This window comes from Mustela lutreola, chromosome 1 (genome assembly GCF_030435805.1).
Source record: "Mustela lutreola isolate mMusLut2 chromosome 1, mMusLut2.pri, whole genome shotgun sequence".
In the NCBI taxonomy this organism is placed as follows: domain Eukaryota; kingdom Metazoa; phylum Chordata; class Mammalia; order Carnivora; family Mustelidae; genus Mustela; species Mustela lutreola.
Window position 1 is genome coordinate 197,965,369 of NC_081290.1, and position 14,185 is coordinate 197,979,553.

The window sequence follows — 14,185 nt, forward strand, 5'->3', positions numbered from 1 at the left end:
AGTAAAACGATCTGGAAAAATAGGTGGCCAAGAAAATACCAATGTTTCAAATTTCTTGTTCATCGACCCAGAAGTTCAATTTCTAACCTAAAAAAAAAAAAAACAAAAAACTTTCCAGACAAATTAATATTAATAATGGCAAAGTAAATGAGAAAATAAACATAAGTTACAAAAGCAACCAAAAGAGTCAATCTACACAATAAACTAATACTAAGTATTAAAACATTCAGTTAAATGTTAACAGCATATTTAGGGTGTAAAACGATACTATCATACTATTCCACGTATATAAAGACAAATTTAAAAACCTAAAAGCAAATACTTCTTGCTAAATAGTGCACTTAGGAGTTTTCTTTGCCTTTTTCTATATTCTCCCAATTATCCCTGTAGACATGTGTTGCATCTATAATTAAAGAATAATTTTCTTGTATTTAAGGAACTCACATTCCAATCTTGTCCCTAAATCATCGGATTTTCCTAATCCTGATACTTCATGATTTTTTATCCATATATCAATCAGTCAATATGACATATATTTGTAAAACATACTTATAGAATTCATATACACATATCAGAATTTTTCTCTAGGCTCTAAATTAAGTCTAAGATGTTGATGAAGAAATAAATGGGTTGGCTTCTTTAAGAAAGCATTCATGTAATCAGGAAGTTTGTTTTTAACGAACTGCAGAAGTTAAATAGAATGTGAAATAATTCTATTTTAAAATGTTGCTTTATGTGAAATCTAAAGGGATTTGGCATGGAGAGAGAATGACTGACATTCTGGTTACTAAGGCAACCACAGTAAATTTTCTCTGATTGGGGAAGAGTCATGAACAATATCCCTTTTTAATTTTTAATTTTTTTTTTTTTAAGTAAGCAGGAAGCCACGCTGCAGAGGCAACATCCCTGAAGCTTGAACACCCATAAATAGAGTCGGACCTCCAATCAAGTAAACATAACTCTCAGAGCCAGGCTTTATGGGAGGTACAAAAATAAAGAAATTGGGAGTTGGTTGGGAAATGAAGGGTTTTGAGAGGGGAAGGAACACAATGTCTCTTGGCTGTAAAGTCAGCAGCAAATGAGGGGTGCGTGGTGATGAAGGACGGAGAAGATGACAATGATCATTTTCCATAAAAGAATACTCAGTTCACATTCCACATGGATTAGAGATACCAGTTAGCCCAAATCCACATTTCCTGAATTTCTGGAAGTCATGTTAACAGGCAGTTCACAGTTACAACCCCTGATGACAAGGTTTTGTTATCTGGGGTGGATCAGGATAGGTTTACGGTTTTTTGTTTTGATTTGATTTGTTTTTGATATTCTGTGTGTGTGTGTTTGTGTGTGTGTGTATGTGTGCTTCTTCTCTCCCTCCTCCTCTTGCTGCTTCGTCTTCAAGTATTTCTCTTCTTCTAAGATTTGGTACTCAAAGCTTGTGAGGCTAGTTGTAGGGAAGGAAGGAATGCACACCTTTAAAGGTATTGTCTAGGGCGGGTCTTGAAGCAGTTTCAAATTACATAAATTGTGCTGTAGCAAAACAGTGAACGGTATGGTCTGAGCAGAGAAGTAAATACATGACCCTGCCTCACATTCTCATTTGAGCATGGGTGTGATGGAGGGGACACAGACAGCTGGTCACCCAGGACTTTGGGTTTGGGCTTGGGGAACTATATGGCTAATGATTGTTCTATGTCCTGTAGAGTATTTTCCATCAGTTACAAGTTCATGTAGTTAATCCATCCTTCTCTTTTTCCCCATGTTCTTCAATCCTCTTCCTTTCTGTGTTCCTCTTCTAGCTCCCTCTCTACCTCCTCTTCATGAGAGCTAAATGATAAAAACCTTCATTCTCTATTTCTGACGTTACCAGGAATACTAGGAAAGGTATCGCGTGGGGAGGGATCAAATGATTTACTGGAACCATTTGTAGAAACATGTAGAAACACAAATGTGACAGGAGTAAAACATAAACATTAACTTATTCATCAAGTGTTTTGCTGAAAATGGGTGATACGTAAGTTACTGTCATGGTGGGTAGAGGGTACAGAAGTGTGGAAGACATTTATCCTTACCCTAAGGAAATGTAGGAACTAATGAAAATGAAAATAATGCATAATTATTATATTCATAGTAAATATCATTTTACGTAGCAATTAGGCAAAGTTTGTAAATAGTAGTGTCAGTGACAGTAATTAACATTGCTCTTACACAAACAAGTGTACATTTTACACCTCAAAAGAAACCCTTTCCCAATATGAATCAAAATCAATATTCACCATTATTATTCAGATGCTATCTACATAGGGAATAATTCTCTCATTACAGTCATTTGCACCTACATAGACCACTCATCCATCTAATCCATCCTTGTGTTTCCCTCTCCTCCAGCCATAGTCTGTAATAAAGAATTTATGGATTTCCTTGGTGCATTCCTATTTAACCAGGCTGATTCTGAAGAGCACATTCAGCTACATCTCTTTATCATAAAGAGAGAATCATGGTTCTGTGCCATTTGGGTTCCAAAGTGGACTCCGCTGATGTGGGCTGAGATAGTGTGATCTCCATCCACAGGTCGGGAGAAGGAACAAAACTAGGAATAGACAAAATTAGAAAGGGCCTTGCATCATTAACTCCTGTGAATTTGGTGGCAGTGGGGAGGAAGACTGAGTTATAGCCCATTGTAGAATGGAAAGGGATAGGTCGAGAAGCAACACAGGGGAGAAATTTAGTCGAGAATACAAAGTAATGGTTTTCACATTTAAATTTGCATAATCACTACCCAAGTTTTTATTATAAAACAGAATCTTGAGCTCCTTTCCAGGGAATATGTCCTTTGTAAGTATCCCTGTTCATCCCAGTGTAGGTAATAGTGTCTTAGGGAACATTGATGCAGAATCAGAGGATGTTAGCTTGACCTCTCAGCTGTCATGGGATTGCCACAGTGGTGGTGGTGCTGTGGGTGTCCAGATCTCAAAGTCAGCAGCTACTAACTCAAGCTGCATTCCTCTTCCCTTAATTAGCTCCGGGAACAGATGGGCCGAAAGTGGCCTATAGTCCGTTCAGCTTGGTTGGGATTTCTATACATTGGGACACCCAGAGAAGAGTGAACATGAGTCACTTTTTAATTTTCTTTTCTTTTCCACTCATTCTTACCCACCACACAACAGAACTTTTAGAAAATTATGCCTGGTCTACCTTTGCATATGCAAAAATTGATTTATGATTTTGGGGTTAAAATCAATTCCATCCTGCTCTTCACACCTGCTGATGCATGGAGTTCCATTAAGAAAGGAATAGTTTTTAATTTTATTTCCAATTTCTGTAATTAAGGTTAACAAGCTTAAAATGTAAATACCTAGGGAAGGAATGTAGGCTCACCAGTTTTCCAGGGACACGTGATGCAAAAATAGAAACTGTCCCATTCACAGGAGGTAATTCTAAAGGGGAGGCTCTAAAATACTTAAAGGGGTTTAGTTCCGTCCAAGGGAAAGAGAGAGAAGAGTCAGGGAGGAGGGCACTACTGGAGACAGGAAATGCTTCACACGTTTCCCATAGAGCAGTGCTGGGGAGGTGCTGTGGCAGGAGGAAGGAAGTTGAGTGGCTCTAGGGGAGAACCACAAGAGGAACTGGCCTCCCGAGGGTTTTTTCTCATCAGTGCATCAAGGGAAACCTCGAATGGATCTGTCTGTGATCACAAATGTGCAAGGTCCTGGAACAGACGTGATCCTACTGAAGGTCAGATGAGCTGGCTAGTGGAAAAACTTGAAGCCTAAAATTCAAGAACATGCCAGAAATAAACTCCCAGCAATCTGTTTTCTGAATGAGAGTAGCACTGAAGCAAGTAGAACTCTTGAAGCTCTCTATCTCTGGAATAGAAAGAGAAAGAGAAGATGAATCCATAACATATTTGAGGATAACTCCCAAACTTATAGGAAGATCCATTTTAATGTTTAAGTTTAGCAAGCCAATTTTTTCTCTTCATCTGTTTTAAACATCATCTTTTTCATATTGTTTTTATCTTGTTATATCTGTGAATTATAATTCTGACCTTGAATTGGAGGGTGATACCGTATTTCCTGGATTCCAAGACACAACTGATTCCCAAATGTATCACTAATTTCATAAAGGATTTTTGGAGGATGGGGGGTGGAAAGCCACTGTATTAAAATACACATACATCTGTGCATGTGCCGGAAACATTCAAAGTTTCCTAAAGGAGCTATTGTATTCCTCCAGATCAGCCTGGAGGATTGTGCAAACCTTCCTCTCACTGTCATCTGTGCTCAGCCATACATTGTTCCATAAAGCCCCAGAAGTCCCATGGTAACACCTGCCAAAACTACAGGTAGTAGATGGGGAGGCCTCTGGTAGGGTCTTTTGGGTCAGCCTTGCATTTTCAAACCAATGAAACAATGACAGCCTTCCCTGCTACTAAGCAGAGCCCATTATGAAAATCCCAGGAGAGGATTGTCCCTCTAGATTCTCAAATAGAAAAACAGAGCGATATCAAAGCAAGCTATTTAGGAACTATGCTCCTTCTCCATTTGTGGAAATGGAGAAATGCAAGAGACCCCCAAATATTTTCTATTTCTTGTACATGGGAGAACCTTCTAGAGTAAGCTTGTCCAAGGTGAAAGGGGTTGCTTGCAAGACACAAAAGTGTCTTCCCATATACAGATGAAATGCAGTTCAACCAGAAAACCTCTGAGTTTGCCATATGGGAAAGCACATCTATGTATTTAGATTAATTTGGGACCTGAAACACTTTGTTAAAGCTTTACCATTAATCCCTAAGAAATGTAGGGATTTTGTTGCCTGTATTCAGACTGTGATTTTTTTTTCCCCAACCCCGATTCTAAATGCTGTAAGGATCAAAATTGTGACGATCCTGAGGGTTGGGGCGGGATTACTCTCTTCATTTCACACTGGGGAGCTCAGACTGGCCCTGAGTCTCACATTTCAAGGACAGGAATTTCCAGAGGGACTAGTTATCTGACTTTCCTGTTAAGGGTCATTTCATCTTTTAAATTAGTGCCTCGATTTCATTTCGGGGTTTTCACCTTCAATTTCCAAGTAAAAGTTAGAGCTTAATGGCTTCCCTTTAGTACCTGTTTTCAAAGAATCGTGCATTGTGGTGGCAGTGAGGGTCTGAAACATTACAGGTCACACAAAACGTGGAAAGAAATTCTAAAAGCAGCTGAGAGCATAGCCTATCCATGCTTTTGACTTGCTACATTTTGCTATGGATGGCACAAATTTTAAATTAGATATCGAACTCCTCTCTAACTATGATAGTTGGTAGCCTCCCAAATGGCTCTTGTGAGGAAAAACATAATGTGTTTACAGAGTAAAATAAACTGGTAAGATGACCCAAGAAGAATTTGTAACACTTGTGGGTGGCTGTGGCCATTTCCATGATGACCATTCTCCTTTGGGTATTTCTAAGTTCTTTCTAAGTGCTTCTGGCTAAAGGCTGGGGAGTAGACCTGACAATTGTTTCAGATCTTTGCTTCTTTAGGATCCATTACTCTGCAACTCTTGTTGGGATTTTATAGGTTTGGATAGGCTAGCAAAATTAATATAGCCTTTATGATAGAAATAAACAATGGGAATCTGTGTGGATGAAGACAAAAGCCAATCCAAGACTCCAGAGAATCTCTCCTGCCTGTGATGTGCAGGGCAAAGGACACTTGACTAGCCCAGAACAATGATGACATCAGATGCAGAACCCATTCATCGGTGAGAATGGCCAGTCCCCTCCTCACAAATAGAACTTAGTTATGCAAAGCGAGGGGATGGGATCATTATCTCTGTGGAAAACATTAACTTTCCTTCATGATGTGGTAGTGAGTAGAATTCTAAGCAGAAACCCAGTCTCTTTTTCTTGGACTAAGAATGTGGAGGAAAAGTGTATTAGACCAGATATCTCTGCTTTTTATCATCACCAGTCTCACACGTGCACCCACAACACACACAAGGATGGCTTTTTGTAGCTGAAGAGACTGTGGTTACTTAGCCACTTGGTAGTTGGCATCATTTCCATGAGCTTCTGGGGACCAAATGCTAACCCAGACTTCTGTTCCTTGATCTTACCTCTAACTTGCAGAATACTTGAACCCCATTTTTTTTATTCAATGTTTCTCCTAATTACTGATTCATTTATTCATTCAATAATGATTCATTGAGGGACGCCCGAGTGACTTGTCGGGTAAGTGGCTGCCTTCGGCTCAGGTCATGAGGATGGAACCCCGCATCATGCCCCTTGCTCAGTGGGGAGACTGCTTCTCCCTCTGCCTGTTGCTCCCCCTGATTCTGCTCTCTCTCTCTTACTGACAAATTAATAACTAAAATCTTTAAAAAATAATGATTCATTGAGCACCTATGACTTGCCAGACCAGCTGCTAGTTAATGAGGGTACAAGTCCCTCCTTCATGAATGTCTCTTTTTGAATGGAAAATGTGGTACTTGTGTGTGATATAAGGAGAAAATACTAAGTGACCTACAAGAAGTGGAGTGAATCTGCTATGAAAATTCTGAGAACAGAAAAGATGGAACGTATCTACACGGAAGCATAGATACAAGGACATAAAGGAGATAGGTTGTCAGATTCTCAGGATGTAGAAGTGTGTACTCTACTTAGGGCAGAATTTCAGCAAACATACATTCATAGGGACACTAAATCATTTTTAAGGTGATTAATAAAACAATCACAGACAGAACATTGTGGTTGTTTAGTAGTGGTCTTGTGCGGCAGATTGAAAAATGTGGATTATATACTATGAAAGCAATCAAATATAGTCTCAAACATACTGCATCATTTTTGAGAAATCATCACAGAGTAATACACAGAAAAGGTGTTCATTACATGGGTTTAAAAAAAAAACACTACATTTCTGGCTCATTTAGGAAAAGAATATTGGTTGAAAATACCATGATTATCTTTTATGCTTGGTATCAACTTGACGGGCTGTTCCTCAACTCAGACACATTAAATGGTCTATCACATGGCTCATGGTATATTTAAATTCATTTCCTTACCCATTTTTCTTTAGAACAAGATCATACAAGCATTTAATATGTGCTAAGCATTATGCTAGGGGCAAGGGATTCAAGAGAGAAGACTCTCTTCCTGAAAGAATATTTTAAATTATATTATATTTTAAATTATATATATTTTATATATATTTTAAATTATAATTTGATATAAATATATTATAATTTCAGACAGCAAATATTGTGAAGAAAACTTAAACAGGATAAAGGGGTGTATATAGACCATCCTGAGTTGGGTGACTATGGAGGTCCTCTCTGAACAGGTACAATTTAAGGAGGACTTGAAATGAAATGAGGGAGCAAGGCATGTGAGGATTTGGGGGAAGGAGTTGGGATTTCCTGCAGAAGAACTAGCAAAAGAGATCAAATAAGGCCTTATAAGGCATGATTTTTAGAACATTAAGGTCTCAGCATGAAGGAAAGCTACTGGAGGATTTGTTGCTAAAGATCATTCCAGTTGCTGTGCGGAGGACAAAACTGCAGCAGGACAAAATAAATCAGGTGAGAGATGATGGTGGCTCACAAAAGTGTCTAGTGGTGAAGGATGGGAAAAATATTCTAGTTGTACTGGGGAAATTTTTTTGAAGTTTAAGCCACCAGCACCAGCTCATGGGCTGAAGGATGGGGCATGGGAAATTGGTCCTAAATTTCACATGGGACTAAGCAACAAGGAGAATGATTTAACATTTTTATTGAAATGGATGGATTAAATCAATTGCACAGTGGTTGAGAGGTTTGTTTTTGAAAATTAAGTTTTAGGTGAGGAGGTAGATATACTCCTGGAGTTCTTGGGAAAAGTTGGAGATACAAACATGTTTTGGGGACTGAGTGAGATTAATCAGAGAGAAAGAGTTTAATGGAAGAAAAGGGGGGCAGTCAAGGAATAAACTTGAGAAGAGGTTGGTAAGAGAGGGAGGGATCAGCAAAGTACACAGAGTATGTGTGGACAATAAAATGATTTGAATAAATGGGGCCAGATGAAGAAAATGTCACAAGATGGAAGATCTCCTATGTCTAATGCTGCTGAAAGACCGAGAAGAAGAGAATGGGAAATTGCCCATGAAGCATTATAATCCAGATATAGGTGGTCATTTTGACAGGGTTGATGTATTATAGACAGAGCACCAGGGAACAAAGTGGAGAAAGTCCAAAAGGGCACTTGGGGTGAAGAAGTGGAAATAGTATCACACATTAGGTGGGGAGTTTTGCTATTAGGGAAGTACACTTATTGGATGGTAACTGGTTCTTTCACGTGGATTTCATCACTTAGTAAAATGGTGTGGGGGAGTACTTTTGGGAATGCCCATTGGCCCACTAGGGAGGGTAAATTTGACGATGCCTAAGAAAGAGGGGAACTCATTTACCCAAGGAGCAAAGTCCTTGAGAAGTCTCAAGGAGCTGGGGTGCAATGTCCAAGTTTGGATCTGGCTTTTGCTAGCAGCCGAGGGGGTGTGGTTCTTGTAACAGGAAGGAAGGCAACTATGGGCATAGATTGAAGGGAGATGGGTGGATTGGGTGGTGGGAAAATGATGAGGTCCTTCTCTTATTAAATGTTTAATTAAAGGAGATGCTAAAACGTTTCTTCTATAGAGAACCAAGGACGGAAATGAGCATAAGCGAAGCAGTCAAGAAAAATGCTCCCAGGCACATAGCAGCCCTATGTGAAGCCCAGAAACAGAGTTCTTGGAAAACAGTGGGAGCAGATGGGACCAGCCTGACAGGCAATCTCCAGAGAGCGAGGTGGAGGGATACCGGGGAGCTCTTCTTAAGTAAAGGCTCTTATGGAGCCTGAGGCTCATCCACCATCTGCCAGAGCTTCTGCAGAGACAAACCAAAGGGCAATCTTTTCCAGTCTGTGGAAGGCAAGATGCTGTCTGCAGAAAGCGTGTACGTGTGGCTACTCACACCCAGTCTGAACACAAAAACCCACCTACCCTTGGAGTTTTGTGGGAAAGGCAGAAGTGGTACATTGTCATGAGAAGAGATGGGGACAGAGACTCAACTTCTTTTCCCAAACTCGTATGTCATTTCATGTGTATGCCATTTCTGAGCAAAAATACAAAAAGCCATCTGAACTTTTTTTTTTTTTAAGATTTTATTTATTTACTTGACAGAGAGAGATCACAAGTAGGCAGAGAGGCAGGCAGAGAGAGGGGGAAGCAGGCTCCCCGCTGAGCAGAGAGCCTGATGCGGGGCTTGATCCCAGGACCCTGAGATCACAACCCGAGCTGAAGGCAGCGGCTTAACCCACTGAGCCACCCAGGCGCCCCCATCTGAACTTTTGATGTGAAAGGTTGTGAAAAAAAATTTTCTAAGAGCCATGAAAAAGAAATGCTAAAAGGGTAGATCTTAAGTTATGATGTCAAGAAAACATTCCAACACACACAAATAATAATAGGGTGGGAGAAAACTTAGGGCAATGATGGGTATGTTTAGGGTGGTGATGGTTTCATAGGTGTACACTTATCCCAAACTAAGTTGTATGCATTAAACATGTACAGCTTTCTACATGTCAATCATATCTCATAAAGTAGTTGCATACTTTCATGAAGGCTGCAAATCAGAGCTTCAGTCTCCTTCAGCAAGGTTCCTACTCTCCAGCAGACTGCCCAAGTTTCTGTTTCTCTCCTTGCCAGTCCCCGGAGTGGGACATCTTAGGAAATAAGGCTGCTGAGCTTATAGGAATCGACCAAACCAAAGCACAGAGAAGAGCACTGAGAGGAACAACCATTGTGACTACTGAGCAGTAGAAACTGTGAGCTTCTGAGGAAGTTCCTAGAAATTAGGTCAAGAGTGGGCATGTGTCCAAAATGGAGTCACTATAAGGGGCCTCCTTACCAGACAATGGAAACCTCGTCTAAATCCTCCAAAGGAAATGGCTGAAATTTGTTTCTACCACTTGCCTTGGTGATGCCACACAGGATGAATTTGCAGGGAAAATGTGAAACATGTGGACTAGTAAAGAAAGTTTGAGTGCATTTCTTCCAGAACTACACACCAGTTGATCTCCTTTACTGGACTGGTTTGATGCTGGCACCCTATTATTTTGCTGTTGCAAATTGTCCCAATTACCTAAGAAAAGGGCGGGGGACAAATAAGCAGCAAAATGACCTTTGAAGGTCATCTTAGCTAGAGAGTAATTTGGTTTGTTTAAGACTTTAGTGTCTGTAAGCATTAATTTGTTTGTGTTTTGTGTTGAACCAGAAATAATCCTTTTCATTATGAAAGAAAGAGGTACAATTCCATGGGGTCCAGTAACTTCCAGGTACTTCTACCCAGAGGCTACAATGGGGCAAAGATGGACAAAAACAAAACTAAAACAACAACAACCACAACAAAACACAGTTTTAATTTCTCCAGCTGGTACATTGAGCTTCCTCTATAAGAAGATATATAGAACTTAATTTTCCTCAACTATTTAGGAATTTCACTTTTTATTTTTTTATTTTTTACTCTCTCATAAATTTCTTTTGATGCCAAGCAGAGTGTTGGAGAAGGATCAATAACTTTGAGCTTACAGCATTTTATTGATCTCCTTTTCTCTTTTTAAAATTTTATTTGTCTAAAGAAAAAAAAAAACAGAGGAAATGGGTTAAAAAGGGGAAATTGTGATTTTTCTTTACTGGTCTTTTTTTTTTTTTTTTTTTTTTTTCCTTTCTAACGTATAGTTCAAACAAAAACTTTCCTGCCAAAGCAGTTAGTGATGGTGCAAATCAAAGTGTCTCCTTACCTTGTTGGCAAAAGCCAGCATCTGACTGTTGGGTCCAGAGAACAGGCTTTCATTACAAAGGAGACCAGGGCTTTGTTAACTTCAGAACACACTGAGGCAGAAGGGAATTTTAACCTGGCCTCTTTCCTATTTTTTGTACTGTGTAATGCTCAGACACACACCAGAACTTCTTGAAGACGTTAGGATGCAATTAGTGCCTTATTAAGGAGGATTGTGTGATCCTCCTTGGAGACGTTTAATAAAAGAATGGGATGCCGGAAAGAATTTTGGTGTAATGGATTTAGCATTTATGAAGACTTCTACATACAAAAGGGAAGAAAAAAAGGACTAACAATATTTCACTTTTTCTTTTTTTTTCCAATTTATTTATTTTCAGAAAAACAGTATTCATTATTTTTTCACCACACCCAGTGCTCCATGCAATCTGTGCCCTCTTTAATACCCACCACTTGGTACCCCAACCTCCCACACCCCCGCCACTTCAATCCCCTCAGATTGTTTTTCAGAGTCCATAGTCTCTCATGATTCACCTCCCCTTCCAATTTCCCCCAACTCCTATTTCACTTTTTCTAATGCAACAAAATCCCTCTAGGTAGAGAACCTTGTGTCCCTGTTACCAGTGATGTCACTGAAGTTCATAGGTTAGGAAAATCCAGGCTCCCTGTGCCCTGGTTCTGTATCTCTCTTTTTGAGACCCTCTGCCCTCCTTCCACTTCCTCCTCCTCACCTTTAGGTTCTGCTTTTACTTCAGAGGTGCTCCTGAGATTAGCTTCAGGAGTAGGTGAGCTGGAACTAAGGGCTGGAAAATCCAGGACTCTGTTTTCCTGCTGGAAAGCACAGGTAAGCAGGCTTGCCTGGTTGGTGGGCGGCCACAAATCTGTCCTCAGATTCTCTCCACCTCTCTGTGCGTTGGCTACCTCGACCAAACACAGTTGCTTACTGCTCACCAGAGTCACAGTCTCCAGAACTATTGATCTGCTGAGGTTTTCTCTCTCCACTTAAAGAAGCACCGGAGTACTGGCTTCTTCTATTTCACAAATTTAGTATCTCCTGAAGCATTGCAATAGCACATTAACTAAGAGGCTAAGAAAAAACACAAGAGAGGACATACTTATGCATGAAGGATACGGGTACAAAGGAAGAAACGATGTCCCTGTATGCTGGTTTCAGAACTGGTCTGGAAGCTCAACGTAGCTATTCTATGGCTATGTTAGGGGATCATTCGTTGGCACTGGTCTGAGGGTTGGTGAGACCCAGACCATTCTTCTTTGGCCTCTCCATGGAGCTTCATTGGACCACCATAATATTCTGATCTTCAGCTCCTGAAGGGGGACAAAAAAATGGAATTTCTGAGCCCTTGAGACTTGGTGAAATGCAAGTTGACCAGATTTCCTTTCCTTTGTCCCTATCTAGCTATGTATCCCATGGGAGTTCTACCTGGCTTTAGCCCCACTGTCCTTGCTTTCAAGGTTTCACAAGGGTCAATTTTTGGCTTTTTGTTAAAGTTGGTTTTTCCCTGTGACAGAGCTCCGTTTTTCTACCCAGTCCTAAATCAGTCTCTGAAATTAAATTATTTAGTGCCTAGGAGTGTTTAGCCAGTTAGCATGACTTTATTTATTTATTTATTTAATTTTTTATTTTTTTATAAACATATATTTTTATCCCCAGGGGTACAGGTCTGTGAATCACCAGGTTTACACACTTCACAGCACTCACCAAAGCACATACCCTCCCCAATGTCCATAACCCCACCCCCTTCTCCCAAACCCCCTCCCCCCAGCAACCCTCAGTTTGTTTTGTGAGATTAAGAGTCACTTATGGTTTGTCTCCCTCCCAATCCCATCTTGTTTCATTTATTCTTCTCCTACCCACTGACTTTTAAATGGACTTTTTCCCCAGAACCATAGTCAAAGATAGATGTTCCTCATCTCTCAGGAGTGGTATAAGTGAGCAGTGAAGAGCACACATTCTAGAATGATAGTGCTGGAGTTCAGAACCCCATTGGGCTCGTTGGAAACAGAAGAACTGACTGCCTTGGTTTTCTGATCTGCAATAGAGGGATGAAAAAAAATGGCACAGTGGTTGACAAACTTTTCCTTGAAGGATCAAGTAATACATATTTTAGGGTTTGCAGGCCAAGAGATAAATGAGGCTATTGTGTACGTATATAAGCATACAAAATGTGACCACTTAATAATGTAGCAACAGACCCCAGCTCTCAGGCCATAATAAAACAGGCAGCTATATGCACGTGCTACCAGTCTCTCAGTTCCCATTCTGGGATGCAGGAATGCCAGATGGAGCTCTGAGCTCCTGTGTTGGCTGCCATATTTCAGCTTTGATTTCAACAAGCAATGGCAGTGGGTCTTTAAGCGAAGATGTAATTTTACAAATAAGGAAATCAGGCTCAAAGATGTGAAGTCACTTAACTAAGGGTACTGTGGAATGAGAGAGTTGAGCTTTAAATGCAATTCTGCCTAGCTAGGAGACCCAAATGGCAAGCTTTTGCTTACTATACTCCCTAGTCTGCCTCTGCCTCCCCTCATACCCCATCCCTACATACACATTCAGGGACAAAAATTAAGCCTTAGCTAATCTTTCCTACAAATTATTTTCTGGGTGGTTAGGGATTGAACAGTTGGAAAGAGTGGGTCTTAAGCAATCTGAAGTTGAATGAGTAAGTGGCTGAAGTTGACCAAATTCAAGGGCAGGACACAAGTGTGTGCTGGGTCACAGATGTTTAAACACCTGGCTTTATGAGGTGAGGCACCTGGGGTTATGTAAGGCTGGAGGGTACAATGGGAAGAATTTGGGATTTGGATTTCATTGCCAGACAGACCTGAATTTCACTCTCCACTTGGCCAGTTCAAATCTTCACTAGCTAAGTTACTTCCAATCTCTGATCTTTAATTTCCCCGTCTCTACAATGGTAACACTGCTGTCTACCTCATAATTTTATCACAAAGGTTAGTAATAACTTGCATACAACATTTACATAATCCATGGAACCCAGTAAGTACTAAAGAATAACAATGTTATTCCATCAATTGCCTGTAGTCAGGTGATGTCCTCATTAATTGATGCTGTATTGTTGGGGCTGGGACGTGGAATTGGATCTTCCATGTAGTGGGTGAAATTTCTGTAATAAGTTCGTCCCCTGGATGACTCCCTTTCTGGGTATGACTGCTGAAAAGCTATATTTTAGAAAGGTGTAATCAAGGCATTATCTTCAAAGCTAAAGAGCAGCTTGATGTGAAATATTCCCCAAAGCAGTTAGTTGAGAGATAAAAGAAACTGTCACCATAACATGGAGACAAGTTTTCAGGTAAGTCCATCATTTTGAATCTTTAAAAGAGGTATCGCTTTTTAAAGTGATATTCTCCTAATAGACTCCTCTTAGGTATT